Here is a 16,082-nt window from a genome sequence, read left to right as displayed (position 1 = left end):
CTGTAAATTAAAATGAATGACCATGTTTCTACTTATTCAAATCCTGACATGTTAAAGCACTTCTACAAGTTGCATCTTATTTCTTCCTTTCAGCCGTTTCCTCTTTGTTTCTATCTCTGTCTCTCTCACTCTGTCTGTCTGTCTGTCTGTCTGTCTTTCTTTCTGTCTCTGTCTCTGTCTTTGTCTCTGTCTCTCTCTCTGTCTCTCTCTGTCTCTCTGTCTCTGTCTCTGTCTCTGTCTCTCTCTCTCTCTCTCTCTCTCTCTCTCTCTCTCTCTCTCTTTGATATGTCTATTTGTTTTCTCTCCAATAATCAATTGTGGCTCCCCATCCCTATTTGTCACCATTGCCCCTCCAAACTCTTACTGGAATTTTCAGAAAAATTGTCTAGAGAAAAAAAAACACTTATCTTCTTTGGCTTAATCTGAAGAGTCCTGTCAAGATTTGTAGTAATTACCATATTCCACTACAGGGCTTTGATTGCCTTTTGTACTCTTTGAGGAAGAACAATGCAGTCTGTTTTCTCCCAGTGTTTTCTGAGAACAATTTTGTGTCTTTAGACCAGGCTTCCAAATATCTCCATGAATACAAAGGGCTCTATTCTTCCATTCAATGTAAAAGAATTGTACAAATAACCACCCATACACATCATTTGGTTGTGAAGAATAAATGGTACCCTGAAAATATCAAACACATCATTGAAAATTACACACATCAATCATTTAAAGTCTATTGTCACACTTCAAACACTTGAATTGGAAAATGTTAAGCATTAGCATTACAAAATATGAATCCAGAGCTTGACATGAATGATTTTCCACCTTTCAACTTTGAATTTTAAGCCAATATGCCTATAATACTTTCAGTGGGAGGCAGGAAGGTCACGGACTTGAGGCCAGCCTGATCTATGCAGCAGGATACATTTGAGAGCTACAAAGTGAGTCACTGTCTTAAATACACAGAAAATTAAAATAAATATAATAAATTTTAATTTTAAAGTCTATAGTTTTTCAGAGGGCTTTGCATATTTCCTGTGAGCTTTATTTAAGGGGGGGTTTACACTTTTGCCACCATTGCTCTCCTGTAGATTTGTAATGTTGTTACTAAAAACAAACTATGCCCTGACAGTTGTCCAGTAAAGTTCCTTCCCGGAGCACTAACATACTTACCCTATTATTGTATATTACCACATATCTATCTATATTTCCTGTGTTTCTATTTTGGTGAAAATGTAATTCAACATATATTTTTAGAATGCTATGTTTGATATAGTGAGGGTCCCAATGAATAACTGTAGTTACAGGGGACTGTGACATACATTCCACCATCCCACAGTCCCCGTGTCCCTTCTGCTATGGCCAGCAATGTGTAGGCAAGCATAAACTTGAAACAGTGGGGAAAGTGTTAGAACTTACTCAACTGCCACCTTTGATTCCCTATATTTGCCAGTTTCTCACAAGCACATGAACCTGTGAGCAGAAGCAGGGGTCCCTTGTGAAATGTAAGCAGGACAGTCTTCACGGTGGCTCTAAGTACAGACAGCATCTCCGTACTCACGCAGTGGCCTTCACCCGTAGACTAAAGCACTGGCATCCTGCAAATGTTAGGGAAAAAAGCATCTTTCTTAAATAAAGCCTTAATTCTTTTTTTTTTAATTATTTTTTATTGGTTCTTTGGGACCTTCATATCATGTACCCCAACCTCACTCATTTCCCAGTCCTTCTATATTCACTCTCCATCCTTGTTACCTCCCCCTGCAAAAGAAAATTTAAAAATTAAAATTGGAAAAAAAAAACCCACATCTTGCTGTCCCCTCTGTGCAATGACCTGCTCCTTTATCCCTTTCAGGCTTCTCTCGTAGGGATCAGAGCTGCCGCCTCCTCTCTGGTTTCACTGTGCTTGTATCACTCTACTCCCCCCTCTTTCCCTGCCTCTCCATCACATATTCATTTTTTCATAATGGCATTGGGAGGTCTGGTGCATCACCCAGTATATACTTTTGCCCAGACTGCTTTACTTGCAAGTGTTCATTGCAATAAGTCAGTGTTCTAGTTCGAGGCCTCTGTCTTCTGCTACACCAGGACTACTAGGTATTCTTCTAGACTCCTCTTGGATACCCTGTTGTTGCCCAGAGTCATAGAGATCCTGTAGCACCAGTTCTTCTGAATGCTCCATCAGCTCATAGATGGAGTAGATATTGGGGAGGGCAAACTCAGGACCCTGGATCAGAGCCTGGTTGGAAGCTGAGTTGGTTGTAAGCCTGGGTCTTCACCCCGCAAGCCCCTGACTTTATGAAGGGTAGGGCCAATTCTCCTGTGTGTGACCTTCAAAAGTCTAAATCCTTATTAGTATTTCCTAAACAATACAGTGTAATGATCATACATTACATATATACTGTGTATAACATAAATTACACACATGCAAATTAATATATAATATACATGAATACATTACACACATAATTAACATTGTATTAGGTGTGGATAATCTGGATATGATCTAAAGTATATATGAGGATTGTGTAGATCATAAGAAAATATTACAGTTGTATACAGGGATTTGTACACCTTCTGTTTTGGTATTTTTGGGTGCTCTGTAAGCATGCTACTCAGGGACAATGTATATATCTGTTTGCAGCATCACCAGAGGACACAGAAGGTAGAATAATTGTTCTTGGCATCTGTGTTAAGAGAAAAATCATTACCAATACAATTTTTTGTTTTGTTTTGTTTTTTATTTTGTAAAACAAGCAGTAGGGAGACTGGCCTTCTAGGGGAAGGTTGCTAGCCAGTCTACAAAGCAAAGAGGAGTCAACAGATAAGAGAATACACCAGAGGTAAAAATACTTACAGTGTGTACAGCTTTAAGAGTCTGGTTAGGTTAAACATTTCGACTTTGACTGTTTTTTGGATCTTAGCTATTTTCTGAAAAACAGCTGGTTAGAAGCTAGGAATGCAAATGTCTGAGAACAGACTCTATTAGAAAGCTACTTCCGCCACAAGTGTCTTCCGGAACACTTGCTTTGTTTCCCAGTGGGAATGAAGCAAGAATTTATGCTAGATGCTTATAAAAAGAGACATGACAATCTATCAGCAAATAGCTTAAGTGCTGGTTTTAAAATGCAGAGTATTTTTAATCTCTTTCCCAGATGATGATTCTTTCTTATTCTTATGGCTGCACTCTGTCCTTTCACTCATTCCCTTTTTAAAATTTATTTTTATTTTTTATAGAAATAAAAGTACTGACTCTCCTACTTTTGTGTTATGCCCTTTGGAAATTTGGGGATGAAGAAATCCTTTTATATCCATTATATTTTTATGCTGAAGCTTTGCCTTGGTCAATCATTTATTTTTTTCTATTAAAAGATGGCCTTTTCATGTATTAGAGAGAGAGAGAGAGAGAGAGAGAGAGAGAGAGAGAGAGAGAGAGGAGAGAGACAGACAGACAGACAGACAGACAGACACAGAGAGACAGAGAGACAAAGAAGGAAGAAAAAAGACAAGGCCCAAAAAGGGTTTCTGCTTTAGCACATTATCTGATCTGGAAAACTTCAAGGACTGAACATTAGAACTGTATTATTTTACTGAGATCACAGGCAGAAATTTGAACACTGTGATGCAAAACAGGCAACATGTCATTCTACCTTCACCCCTAGAACTACATAAGAGTATATGAAGATTCCTTAACTCTCTCTCTTCCTGATATCCCTTTTCTTCCTTCTTTCCTTTCTTCCCTTCTTTTTTCTCTTCTTTCCTCTCTCTATCTCTCTCTCTCTTTCCTTTCTTTCTCCCTTCCTTCCTTTTTCCCATCTTTCTTCTTTTTTCAGTGTCTCACATAGCCTCTGTTTTCCACAAGCTCATAATATAGCTAGGAATGACCTTGAAGTCATGATAAGTCTGCCTCTACCTCACTTGTGCTGAGGACTCAGCAGCTGCTATCATGCCTGGTTTACACAGGATTCAAATCCAGAGTTTCCAGAATACAGGAAATTTCTCTGCCAGCTGAGATACATCACCACCCATCCAGTCTCACTTTCAAGATATTGTTTCATTATTATCTGAAATTTTACCCTGCAGATAATGGCAATTCCAGTCTAGAAGAGTGGCCGAAGACCTACCAAGGCCAATCTCCTCACTGCTTATTTATAAAATTATTTTTTATCAGAAGATAGTTATGGTCTTTACTCATCCAAAAACTTGATGCTTTTATCTTCAGTACTAAAATATAGATGTTGTGAAAGAGAATGACAGGTCTTAAACCAGAAGGATTTAATATTTGGCTACATCAGAAATGTTTGCTGCTTTTTAACTCCACTAATACTTTTTAAGGCTTGGAGTCCTGGAGATTTACAAGTTTACTCACCATGCTTGATAGTCACTTAATAGATGAGTCAAAACTCTAATCCCAGCCATAGTCACTCACAGGGTATGTACTACTATAAACAAATTGGTTTAAAAAAAAAAAGAGAGAGACAGAGAGAAATCTTCCTAATAGTTCTTAGTGTCTAGTATGTACAAATCTTCTTCTTTTTCTCCTCCTCTTTCTCTTTCTTCTTTTTGAGTTTTTTAGACAGGGTTTCTCTGTGTAACCTTGGCTGTCCTGGACTCCCTTTGTTGACCAGGCTGGCCTTCAATTCACAGTGATCTGCCTGCCTCTGCCTCCCTGAGTGCTAAGATGTGTACCACCATGCCCTGGCACAAATACATTGTCAAAAAGCAAAAAGAAGAAAAAATATAGCTTACAAATCAGGTCTGAGGTGATAGCTCAGTGGGTAAACTCAGTGGACAAACACAAGAGTAAGAACTAAAATTCAGATCTCCAATGCTCACATAAAACTGTATGGTTGTTAGTTAGAAGTTGTGGTCCACCTATACTCAGGCTCTACAGAGCAGAAACAAAGTATACAGTAGACTAGCTAAGTAGGTAAGCTCTGGGTTCAATGAGGGAGCCAGGCTCAGTAAAGAAAGTGCTGAGTGATGAAGGAAGTTACCAAATGCCAACTGATGCCCTCTGCACAAGTGTTCACACACAAGAATGCACCCGATACATGTATATTCTCACACATGAAAACATGAAAGCACATATGTGTAAATAAGACATATGTATACATGTGCAAAATCATCCAATTTAGAAAACTTAGCTATTTATTTGCAGAGATAGATGACTCAGAAGTTAAAACACTTACTGCTCGTGTAGAGAACCTGAGTTTTGCTTCCAGTAGCCACATCAGATAGTTTACACCTGCTCACAGTGCCAGGGAGTCCAAGCCATTCCTGACAATGCCAGATATTACCTTGTAAGTCCACATGCCATTCATCCACTTATTCACCTAGACAATATTTCTTCTCTGCTATAATCTCAGCCCTTCAGCAATTAGTTTTCCATCTTTAGATGAGCCAATTCTTTGATTTTCTATTCCAGCATTGAGTCTTAGACTATCCTGGGTTGCAAACCTACAAACCAAGACTTTGTAGAAAGGAAGAAAGAAAGAAAGAAAGAAAGAAAGAAAGAAAGAAAGAAAGAGGAGGAAAGGCTATAGGTCTTTCATTTTAAAAGGTTTGTTGGTTTGTTTATCAAGCTAGGCTTTCTCCGTGTAGTTCTGGCTATCCTGGAACTCACTCTGTAGACCATGATGGCCTTAAACTCAGAGATTCATATGGCTCTGTCTTCTGAGTGCTGGGATTAAAGGTTTGCATGTATTGCTGCTGCTGCTGCTGCTGCCTTCAGCTCTGTGCAGCTGCCACCAATGCCTCCAGTCAGCTCAAATACTTAAGAAAACACCAATGAGAAAAGATTGGGCGAGCCTTACAATCTCAACTTGTTTCCTCATCTCCATCTTTGTATTCTTCCTATTGTTATGAGTAGGCTGCCTATCAAGCTGCAAGGAGCCAGTTTTTAGTTGTCTACTATATGAATCCGAAAGAAGAATATTTCTCTCAAAAACATTGAAAAACCCATTCTATAACCTCATTGCTTCCTCCTGCTCCCCACTTCATTCTTTTCCTCTCCACCAAATTCTATGAATGATAAGTCTATACACCCACTTTTCCTCCCTCTATTCTCTCTTGAATATTCCAATCAACTTTTCACCCTCTCCACCTCATAAAATAAGTTCTTATTGAATTAATGACATTTCAACATTCAGTATGCATTCTGCTTTCTAAGTTCCTTTTCACCCTTTTCTGTTCTTTTCAAACCCGGTGCATATATTAGTTTACATTTTTCCTATGAAAAGCAACTCTTTCCCTCTAAAACCATGAGGCATTGTGTGTCTCTTAACCTGGAAACTGGGAAGTTGATTGATTTGTTTTTTGGAACCATATCCTTACATCAACATTAAATTTTAGGAGATCTTATCTTTCTGGTGTGGTATGGCCTCTGAAGACAATGCCTCCATCTTGGACCTCCTTTTCAAAATCTACACTTACGCAATAACTGTTCTTTCGATATGAGAGTCTTTAGCAGTCACCTCAAGTTTAAATGTCCAAAACTGGGCTCATGATGTATCTACAACTTTATCAGTACTACAAAGCCATTCTCCTAATTCTTCTGTCCTTAAGGAGACAGTGCCTGTGATATGTGTAGTTATATACTAAAGTTCTTATAGTAACTGCAGCTATTAGGAGCTTGGGCAGGACAAGTATTGAGTCTTAGTCTAGCTTGTACTACCCATCAGTACTCTGTCTCAAATTAAACCCACTAAGTACTCTATTTCAAAATTAGGGATTTTATGTTTGTGAATTACAGTAGCAATATAAAATTTCCCATATATAACTTGAGCTCAAAAGGTCCCTAGTTTTGTCTCTTTTGGGAAGCAGGAAGGGCTTTTGTGTCCATGAACTAAGGAAATAAAGTCACAATCTCATCACACTAAAGTGACAGAAAAGGAAAGTGAGGCAAAAAAAAAAAAAAAGGTTGGAAAGAAATGCAAAGTGGTGTCATGACGTGGGGTGTCATTATTGGATCCTCCTTAAAAACTGAAACAGACAGTTCCTTAGGAGGAAGAACACAGAGAAAAATATCTGCCTGTCATCTTTGTTTTTGTTTTGTTTTGTTTACCAACTATTGGCTGTCTGCCCCATGAGAAGAGACTCCACTGTGCTTTTCTCATTTGGCACCTGATCCTTCCAGAACCCAACAGATGCAAACATTTAGGTAAGGCCAGGAAGCTCCGAGGAGGTTCATCAACAGTGTTTGAGAAAGTCTTGTGCTTTCTCCCTCCAAATTTAATGATAAATGTCTTCTAAACACAGATAGACAACATTTCTTCTCCAGGATGTAGTTCAATATTGTAGAGTCATTTTTTAATTGTAAGAAGAAAATTTTCATCTAGAAATATCTTTGTTGATTTTTAAAGGAATAATATCATAATAATATGCCTTGTAATATTGAAAGAGTCTGAAAATACAAAAGCATTCTGATATACCAGCTAATTAGCTAGAGTTTACAGCTAGAATTTCTGAGTCATTTCCTAATTTATTCCTGAAATTAGAAACTACCTGATACTATATTTTACACTCTTTATACCACTTAATTTGTTTGATGTTTGTGATGTTAAAGACTAAACTAAATTACGCAGCTTTTTAATGTCTAATCTAATCACAAAGCAACAGTTTTCAACATTTTGCATTTGAATTCTAAGAAGGATCTTATTTCTTCCATTTTTATTTTTACTATTTTAGTAGCCATGAAATAGAAATAACATTTTTATATGACTGGGATGTGAAATCTAAACAAGATTACAAAAAGAATTAATGTTGGAAAACTTGCTTTGACATTAAGCTTTATTTCAGGCTATGACTGAGATGTAATGCTTCCTGCCTTAAAGGTACCTCCAGAATGATTTACTACCACTGTGTTGGGGACAATTTATGGTTTATAGCTAACAGTGGTTATTTTTGTGAAACTGTGTGCTCCTAGGTTTGGCAAGTGCATGTTTAGGGTTGTATTAACCTGCTGGTAGATTTTCCCCTTAATTAGTAGTAACTTTCCCCATCTCTCTTTTTCCTTAATTTTTGTAATTTATTGACTTTACATCACAGTCATAGCCCCTCCCTCATCTCCTTCCTGTCTCACCTTCTTTCCCTCTTCCCTTCTCTCCCCATTTCCTAGTCCCCAGAAAGGGGAACCTTTCTTTTCTACCATCTGATCCCAACCTATCAAGTCTCATCAGGACTGCCTGTATCCTCTTCCTTTGTTGTCTGGCAAAGCTGCCCTACCAGGGGCAAGTGATCCATGAGCAAGCAAAAGAGTGCATGTCAGAAACAGCCTCCGTTCCCCGTATTAGGGGACAGATATGGAGACTGAGCTGCCTATTAGCTACATCTAAGCAGGGGAGTTAGGTCCTCTCCATGCATGGTCCATGGTTGGTGCATCGTTCTCTACAGTCTCTTCTGATTAGTTTTGGTTTAAAATCTATTTTTTTAGATATTGAAAATGCTGAACCTGCTTGTTTCTTAGTTCCACTTTGTTCTGTAGTGGTTTGAATGTGATATCCTTCATAATTCTCTGGCATTTGAATATTTAGTCCCAGTTGGTAATTATTTCAGGACTATCTGGTCCGCCTTGCTAGAGAAAGTATGTTACTGAGGGTGAGCCTTGAAGTTTCAAAAGATTTATGCCATTTCAAGCTACCTCTTTCTGTCTCTTGCTTGCTGTTTGAGATGTGAGTTTTTATCCACTCCTGTCTCCATTCCCTTTTTTATTTCACCATCATATACTCTAACTCTATAAAACCATAGGCTCAATTAAACAAGTTTCCTTGCTCAGGGTGTCTATCGAAACAATAGAAAAGCAGCTAATTATAATGATAAATAACACTGAGAGTTATTATCAAAAGATGTGTATTAATTCCTGTCATTTTGTTGTTTTGTTTTGGTTGGTTGGCTGATGCTTTCTTGGCTCCCTTTTGATTATTTGTTGTTGTGGAAGTTTGGGGTTATGTATGTTATGTAAATATGTAAATATGTCTTTGTTTTAATCCCAGGTGTGGAATATAGGAGCTGCTCCAATTTGTCCACAGCTGATAACAGCTTCCTGACAGGGCACATGATCTTTGTTGGCAGGAGACTGCCTCGTGTAGGGGAGTGGTTTTTGCCAGCTGGAAAACATCTTGTGTGGACTCTGAGAGGATGTAAATATGAGAGCCTAGAGAGGAAGAGAAATGAAGGCTGTGAGAAGAACACTTGGAGGAGAGAGTTGGCTGCTGTTGCATTTGCTGTTGCTGGCTGAACATCCTGACATTGAAGACTGGTATCGCCCCAACGAACCCAATGACCTTAACCAGCAGGGAGTAGTCAAAGAGAACTACACCTGCCTCCCCATTAACCTGCTTTCTCTCCTAGCTAGTGTTGGGCTGCTGGAAGGGATTGGGGTGGAGAAGGGAAGTAGAGATATATAAGAAACCACAATAAAATATATTTTAAAAGTATGCCTACAATTTATCCTGGTGTTGTACAATTATTCCCTGAGACCTCTTGAGTGTCCTTGTCTTTATCAACAGATTGAAGAATTTCTTCTAGGATCTTCTGTAGTGATAGGTCATAAGCTGTTTTAGTCTGAATTTATTACACACAGTCTTTACTTCACCTTCAATTTAAATAGATAGTTTGTGTTGACAGCTGTGGTCTTTCATGACTTGAAGTACATCTTCCCAGGCTCCGCTGGCTTTAAATTTGTCTTTCAGGTAATTTGCTTATATTCTCATCAGCCTCTTTTTGTAAGTGAGTTTATTTTTTCTCTCTTATAGCTTGCTACATCCTTTGTTTATTCTGTGTTTCGAATGTTTTAACTTTAATATGCTATGGAAATTTCTTTTCTGGTTTTATTTACTTGGTGTTTTTATATATCTCTTGTATACAGATGTGTGTCACTTAAGGTTTAGACATTTTTCTTCTATGGTTTACTGACGATATCTTTTATTCTCTCACTATCGTGTTACACTCCTATATCAGTATTTTGGAGGATATGTGCTTTAACAATGCGCTAAATTGTTTTCATGTCTATTTATAATTAGTTTTTAATTCTCTTTTACCTCTACTGAGTGATCTAATTATTTTACTTTGCTTTCCATCCCTGACTCTGTATTTTGGTATAATCCAGTCTGTTGCTGAAACTTTCCACTGAGGGTTTAAATTGTCTTACAAAGTTTTTCTTTTCTAATATTGTTTAATTTGCAGTTTTCTTAATGAATTAGAACTTTGGTTTTTCTGTCATATTTTATTCATCTCTTTGTCTTGCAGAGTAAGCTTTGTGACCTGAAATTGATCCCCAATACTAACAGAATTGTGTAGAACAGAACTGACTCCACAAACTCTTCTCTTACACTTAATATGTAGACTTTGACACAATTGCCCTACATAGATGTAGAAGGATATTAATGTGATCCAAACCATAGTACAGTAGTTTATCTTTAGCCAGTTATTTACGCAAGTAACAACACATGGAAAGTATGATTTATTTAATTAGTTTCAAGCACAATACTAAGTAATGATTATTCTATCCTAAACCTCCAAGGTAGTCTTAGCTTCCTCCCAGCAATATTTCCCATAATACTTGCCTTTTTAATCATCTCCTAGCTCCAGCTCATTTCTCCTGATGCTTCTTGGTCTTCTCCTCATGGTACAATCTCCTATTTCCTCCCCCTCTGTCCTCCTTTCACCGCACCCAGATCTCCCACTCGCCTCTCTCTATCATTCTGCGTTCAGTGGTTGTTTTATTAGCAGAACAGAGAACAAATGGTTGGCATGTTTACACAAACCTGAGGCAGGAGATATTTAGAAAAATATTACAATGTCATGTCTCGAGTGAAACTAGGTAGTGGAGTAGAGAAACCAGCACTTGAATGAAGAAGGGTAAGCTTTACACGGTTCACAAAACACTATGCCAGCACACACATATCATATACACACATACTTACACACATGCATGCATATACATTCAAAATAAAATAACTATTTTTAAAGTTTCTTATTAAGGCCTGAAATTTTCTGTTATTAAGTATAACATCAAAAACTTCTTCAAAAACTCTGATTTTTTTTCTCATTTGATTGTTAATATAAATTTTATTTATATGTGTTACATAAAATATTCAAACAGAAAGTGATTAAGAAGAGAATCAAACCCACTAATGTGAAATTACATAAAACATAAGCATCCTCCAAAATCATACAACTATTAAGAAATTCCTTGTTTTATATAGCAAATGTGGAAGTAGTTGTAACTATGAATTTGTTTAAATTAATATTTTCTATTCAACCAATTTCTGAGAACACTTCCATTATAATTATTTTAAATCATTTTTAGAATATAATGATAATTAGATCTAAAATTTACATTTAACATACATGAGTGATGTGAACTTATCATTCAAAACACAATGATTTGAAATCAGTATCTTTTTGTTGTTTATAGCTTTGATCAGGTAGATAAGTCAAGCAGATAAAACTCAGTTTTGGAAGACAAATGTGTTACATCCATTTCTTCTCTGTAGGAAAAGTTTGTCTGGTCTAAACCTAGCTGATACATTATCATACTTATTATTAATAATTAAGCTGATGATCAATGTTCAAATCTGGTCATATAGGTCATCTCTACAACCTCAGCACTGGGGAGAATGAAGCAAGGTGATTATTGCAAATCAGATGCTAACCTGGGTAAGCCATCCTACTACAGTGATGCCCCATCACAAAGAAACAAAACAACACATCCAGAACATGAATACACTGTGGTCATATTTACACATGGTTAGGAAATATGAATAAAGAACACTCACATACATACTAACAAGCAATAACAAAATAGCACAGGACTGCCCTGCTAGAGAAGCAAGGACAAATTTTACTTCACCTAGAAGTTAATTTCTTTTTGTAGCCCTTTGTTTGTTCTAAGACAGTATTTTGTTTGGTGTTGTAAATGTTATTTGTCTGTTCCATAGCAGTAGCTCATTAGCACTACCTATATGAAGATCAATATTAGAATAACCAAATCACAGGACACGATTACAGTTGGCATTAGCTTATGCATACAACTGGAAAGTATGTCAACCTAATTTTACAAAAAAACAAAACAAAACAAAACCCAATGAAACAAAATGAGAAGCAAAGTAAAGCAAAAGAGAGAACTAAGCATAACAGGGACTAATCCAGCTGTGGGAAGCTTTGCAGCTGCAAAGACAACTCGGAAAAAGTTGGAAAGATGCTTTGGAAAAATCACTGGGTGCTACTGTTTTGTGAAAACAAAACAAAACACCATTCATTATGATAGAATAATTGATATATAAATTCTATTCATTTCTTTTTCTGTTACAGTCATGTACTAATGTGAAAAGGTGCCATATTTTATTTACAAAACAATTATATTTATCTGGGATTAATTAAATGCACAAAAACATGAAATGTAAAGCTAGTTATGAAGCATAGATTTTAGCAACATGAATGGAAAGGTTTGGTCGTCAAAGCTGAGCTATTTTTAGTCAATAATTTAAAACCCAAACCTTAAGTGACTGGTATACATGTGATGCAATAGCTGTATAAATTGAAAAATATATTGCATAAATATTTTACAGTGTCTCGCTGCTTGGATTCAAAATACCTTCCCTTCATTACTGCTTATACCAAGTTAGAAATGAGATCTCATATAAAGTAACAGCAGAGATTTTGCTGAATGTGAAAGTAAATCCAGTAATTGTCATAGATGTTAATTAGGCTTTAAGTGGGTGCACATCAAAATTGAGGAGAATGAAATTACCTTTAGCAGTAAGCAGCCCACTGATAGCCATACAGATCACAGGGTTTTGTTTGTTTGTTTGTTTGTTTTGTTTTGTTTTTTGTATAAATAGTGCGTAAGGGCATATTTTACTTGTTCATTAAAATAAATCTCACCAAATCTGCATAAATACAACCACTTAGTGTCAAAAAGAACAGATGACCATTTGGTCCAGCGTAATGCCCCCTGCAACTCCCCTCCACACATGAGTTTTTGTGGAAATCAAAAGGCATTATTTTGAATAGAGAAATTGAGTTTTCCAATTTTAACCCAAATAACTAAAACACTTAATGTTGATTAGGAGACGATTATCTAATTAGACAAAGATACATAAGAGGATGTCATCTGATTGTTTTTTTTACATACTCATGCTGATATGCTGTGATAGCATATGCTTTTATGTTAGTCAACTATTGCCACATAACATTTTATCTAAGCATTTCTCCACATTTCTAAAATATTTAACTTTCATATTTTATTCATGTATTTAATGGGTGTGCGCACACATGTGTACAAGTGCCACAGAGGCCAGGGGAGGCCATTAAATCAACAGGAGCTGGGTGTGCTGGTGGTTGTGAGTTGCCTGATGTGAGAGCTGGGAACTGTACTCGAGTAAAGCAAATGCTCTTAACCACTGAGACATAGCTCCAGCCCCATCACTCATGTTTAGACCACAGTTTCTCTAGGCCAGGAATCCAGAACAACTGAACTGTTCTGGTGCAAGATTTTTCACAGATTATGTACGGTTAAGCTGCCAGCCAGAAGCTTGCCTTCCCAAGTCTCCCCTGGAAGGGAAGAATCTACTTCCATGCTCTTTCATATGTGGTTGGCAAGCTTCCCTTTTTCTCTCTGTTAGAGATGCTACCTTCTCACCAAACAGGCTTCTCTACAGACTTCTTGCAATATGTATGACTTCTGTGCCTCAGAATGAACATGTTGAGAAAGAGTGAGTACCCAAGAGAGACTCTCTAATCTATATAAACTCACCTCAGAATTGATACAGCATCATGATTTTCATTATTCATTTGATGTGCTTCAGCTTGTTTAGTGCAGCCCAGGGAAGGTGATGATGGCACAACTCTCAGAAGTGTGGACCACTAGACATTGCCTACCACGTGATCTCCAAGGTCTATGCTCTCCTTCACATATCATGTAATTGGACTAAAGGTTTTCAAAGATGATTGTTTTGTCAGCATTCAGCTAGACAAGCCGTTTCTTTAAAGATATCCTTGTCATGTTGTGAGAGCACAAGACCACTGGTATCACCGAGTCAAGAAACAGGGAAGAGACTCTTTTGCTGAGTTTTCACATCAGCCAGGCAGGTTCTCTGACTAACAGAAGTAAACACTTTAATTAGGATACAATAGTTCCAAGATATTGCGTCTTAAAATCATTCACATTTCTAAGTTATGAATTAAGACATATGAACAACACGATCCTGACAAAATGCTGCTCTACGCAAATCTATCTTTTATCTGAAATGTACATAAATTCCTTGATGAGTCTTCTGAAGACTTGAGTGTTTTCATTTTGTCTGCGGTGCAAATTAGAACATGAAGGAGATCCAGCTGAGCTGCCTCTGCCTGTGATCAGTTCCACTGATTGAATTGGGTTGCTCCTTCACTGTGCCAAGTGTCTACCTCCACAAGCTGTGACCTGGATTGAAGAAGATGCCATTTGTTGAAAGTGACAATTTAATACGTTACTACTCTCTAATGACTCAATATAAATAATTCCCCAAGGGTGCAGTAATCGTTGAGTAGCCTGGAAAGTGGATTTGCCATATAATACATAAAATACATATAGAAGAATTCATGAAATGCCTAAATATGAAAACAGGACAAGTTTGACCGCATATACCCCACCCTTCCTTTCTTTTACACATCTTTTTGAGCATTCTCCTAATCTAATAGATATTTGCATTTAGAATAGAACAAACATTTGCATAGTCTAACAATATAAACAATTATATTTTTTGTGGCCTCCTGGAGAAGAATATGGGCTTGGAAATCTGTGACCCAAGCACACTGGATGCTGTTTTGTATGCACTGTGTTACTGACAATTATGCCCCCAGTCATAAATTATTTCTGTTGCCACTTCATAACTGTACCTTTGCTGTTGGTATGAATTACAATGTGAACATCTGTGTTTTCCAATGACCAAAAGCGACCCCTATGGAAGGAGCGGCCCTTCAGTGCTCAAAGGGAGCAAGCCTCACAGGTGCAGAACCACCTGTTTAGAGTTAGGACAGCAGAGAAAAGCTACGGTGTGGAGCACAGAAGAGACACACACACACACACACACACACACACACACACACACACACACACAAATATGGAAGTCTGAGTGGAGTCGTGCTGATTGTACAAGATGGAAAAACACGGAGAAGCTTTCTTCCCATTCTTTTGGGAAAAAAGTACAGTCTATGTCTCCTTTTCAACCATTTGAAGGCTCAATAAATCTCTACTTTATAGGCAAACATGCTAGAAAAAAAATCATTCTGCTGTGAGTAAACTGCAGGTGGTAAACTGACAATATCATCTCTGGTAGGAAAAATACAATAAGACCTGTTAACATCTATTGAAGTTACAAGAAAATGTAATTTTTATTTCTAATCATAACACACTAAGTAAACAATGTAAACGGGATAGAAAAACAATTTTTACCCTTCAGTTTCTTCTATGAAGAAGGAACAAACGGAGTGAACTAATACATGGTAATGTTTTGTAGACAACTACGCATCTTCCACAGCAGAGCCTGCTGGGTCCTCAGTCGGTAGCTCTGTTTGATTTCTTTGGGCTACTTCACAAGTTTTAGTACATTGAAGGAAATGGCTGATGGGGCACTGTGTCCTCCCTGTCTGGATGTGATTGACTTGACTTCTCCTCTATGCACAATTAGATTTGTCTCCATCTGAGTCCCTGCCAGTAGTCTCTCATTCCATGATGGTTTGTGCTATATTTATAACTCCTTTGAACCAGTTATCCATCTCAGCATTCCCGTGGGACCAGTAAACACTCTCTTAATGTATGCATATTTCTATCTCTGTAAAAATCATCATTTTACCTTTCCTTGAAAAATTATCTTTTCACAGTGTATCTTGGTACTGAGCACACTGTATGAGACTGCTGGGAAGCCAGAGCTGATGGATTCTACTCCTGCTTTAATATGCAATTACAATATGTTGACTCTTAAAATTACATCTAAGTGCACGAAGATCGTGTATAGACATTTTCCAGATAGTAGCAGCTTACGTAATGCATGCTGTAGGTTCACTCTAATGTTAGGTTCTCATTCTGCGAGCCATGAACCAATGTG

At 37.4% G+C, this 16,082-nt stretch overlaps 1 long non-coding RNA gene across 1 annotated transcript in view; it reads left to right on the top strand.

The window, feature by feature from the left end:
• Positions 1-9,396, top strand: part of LOC311600358 — a 36,142-nt gene extending 26,746 nt beyond the window's left edge. Inside the window, exon 5 of the long non-coding RNA XR_014780220.1 lies at positions 8,985-9,396. This is a non-coding gene — a long non-coding RNA (uncharacterized lncRNA). The remainder of the gene's footprint in view (positions 1-8,984) is intronic.
• Positions 9,397-16,082: the final 6,686 nt, after the last annotated feature.

The sequence above is a fragment of the Acomys minous genome, assembly GCF_964271855.1.
Source record: "Acomys minous genome assembly, chromosome: 6".
Taxonomy (NCBI): domain Eukaryota; kingdom Metazoa; phylum Chordata; class Mammalia; order Rodentia; family Muridae; genus Acomys; species Acomys minous.
This window is presented reverse-complemented; position numbering and strand designations above follow the sequence as displayed.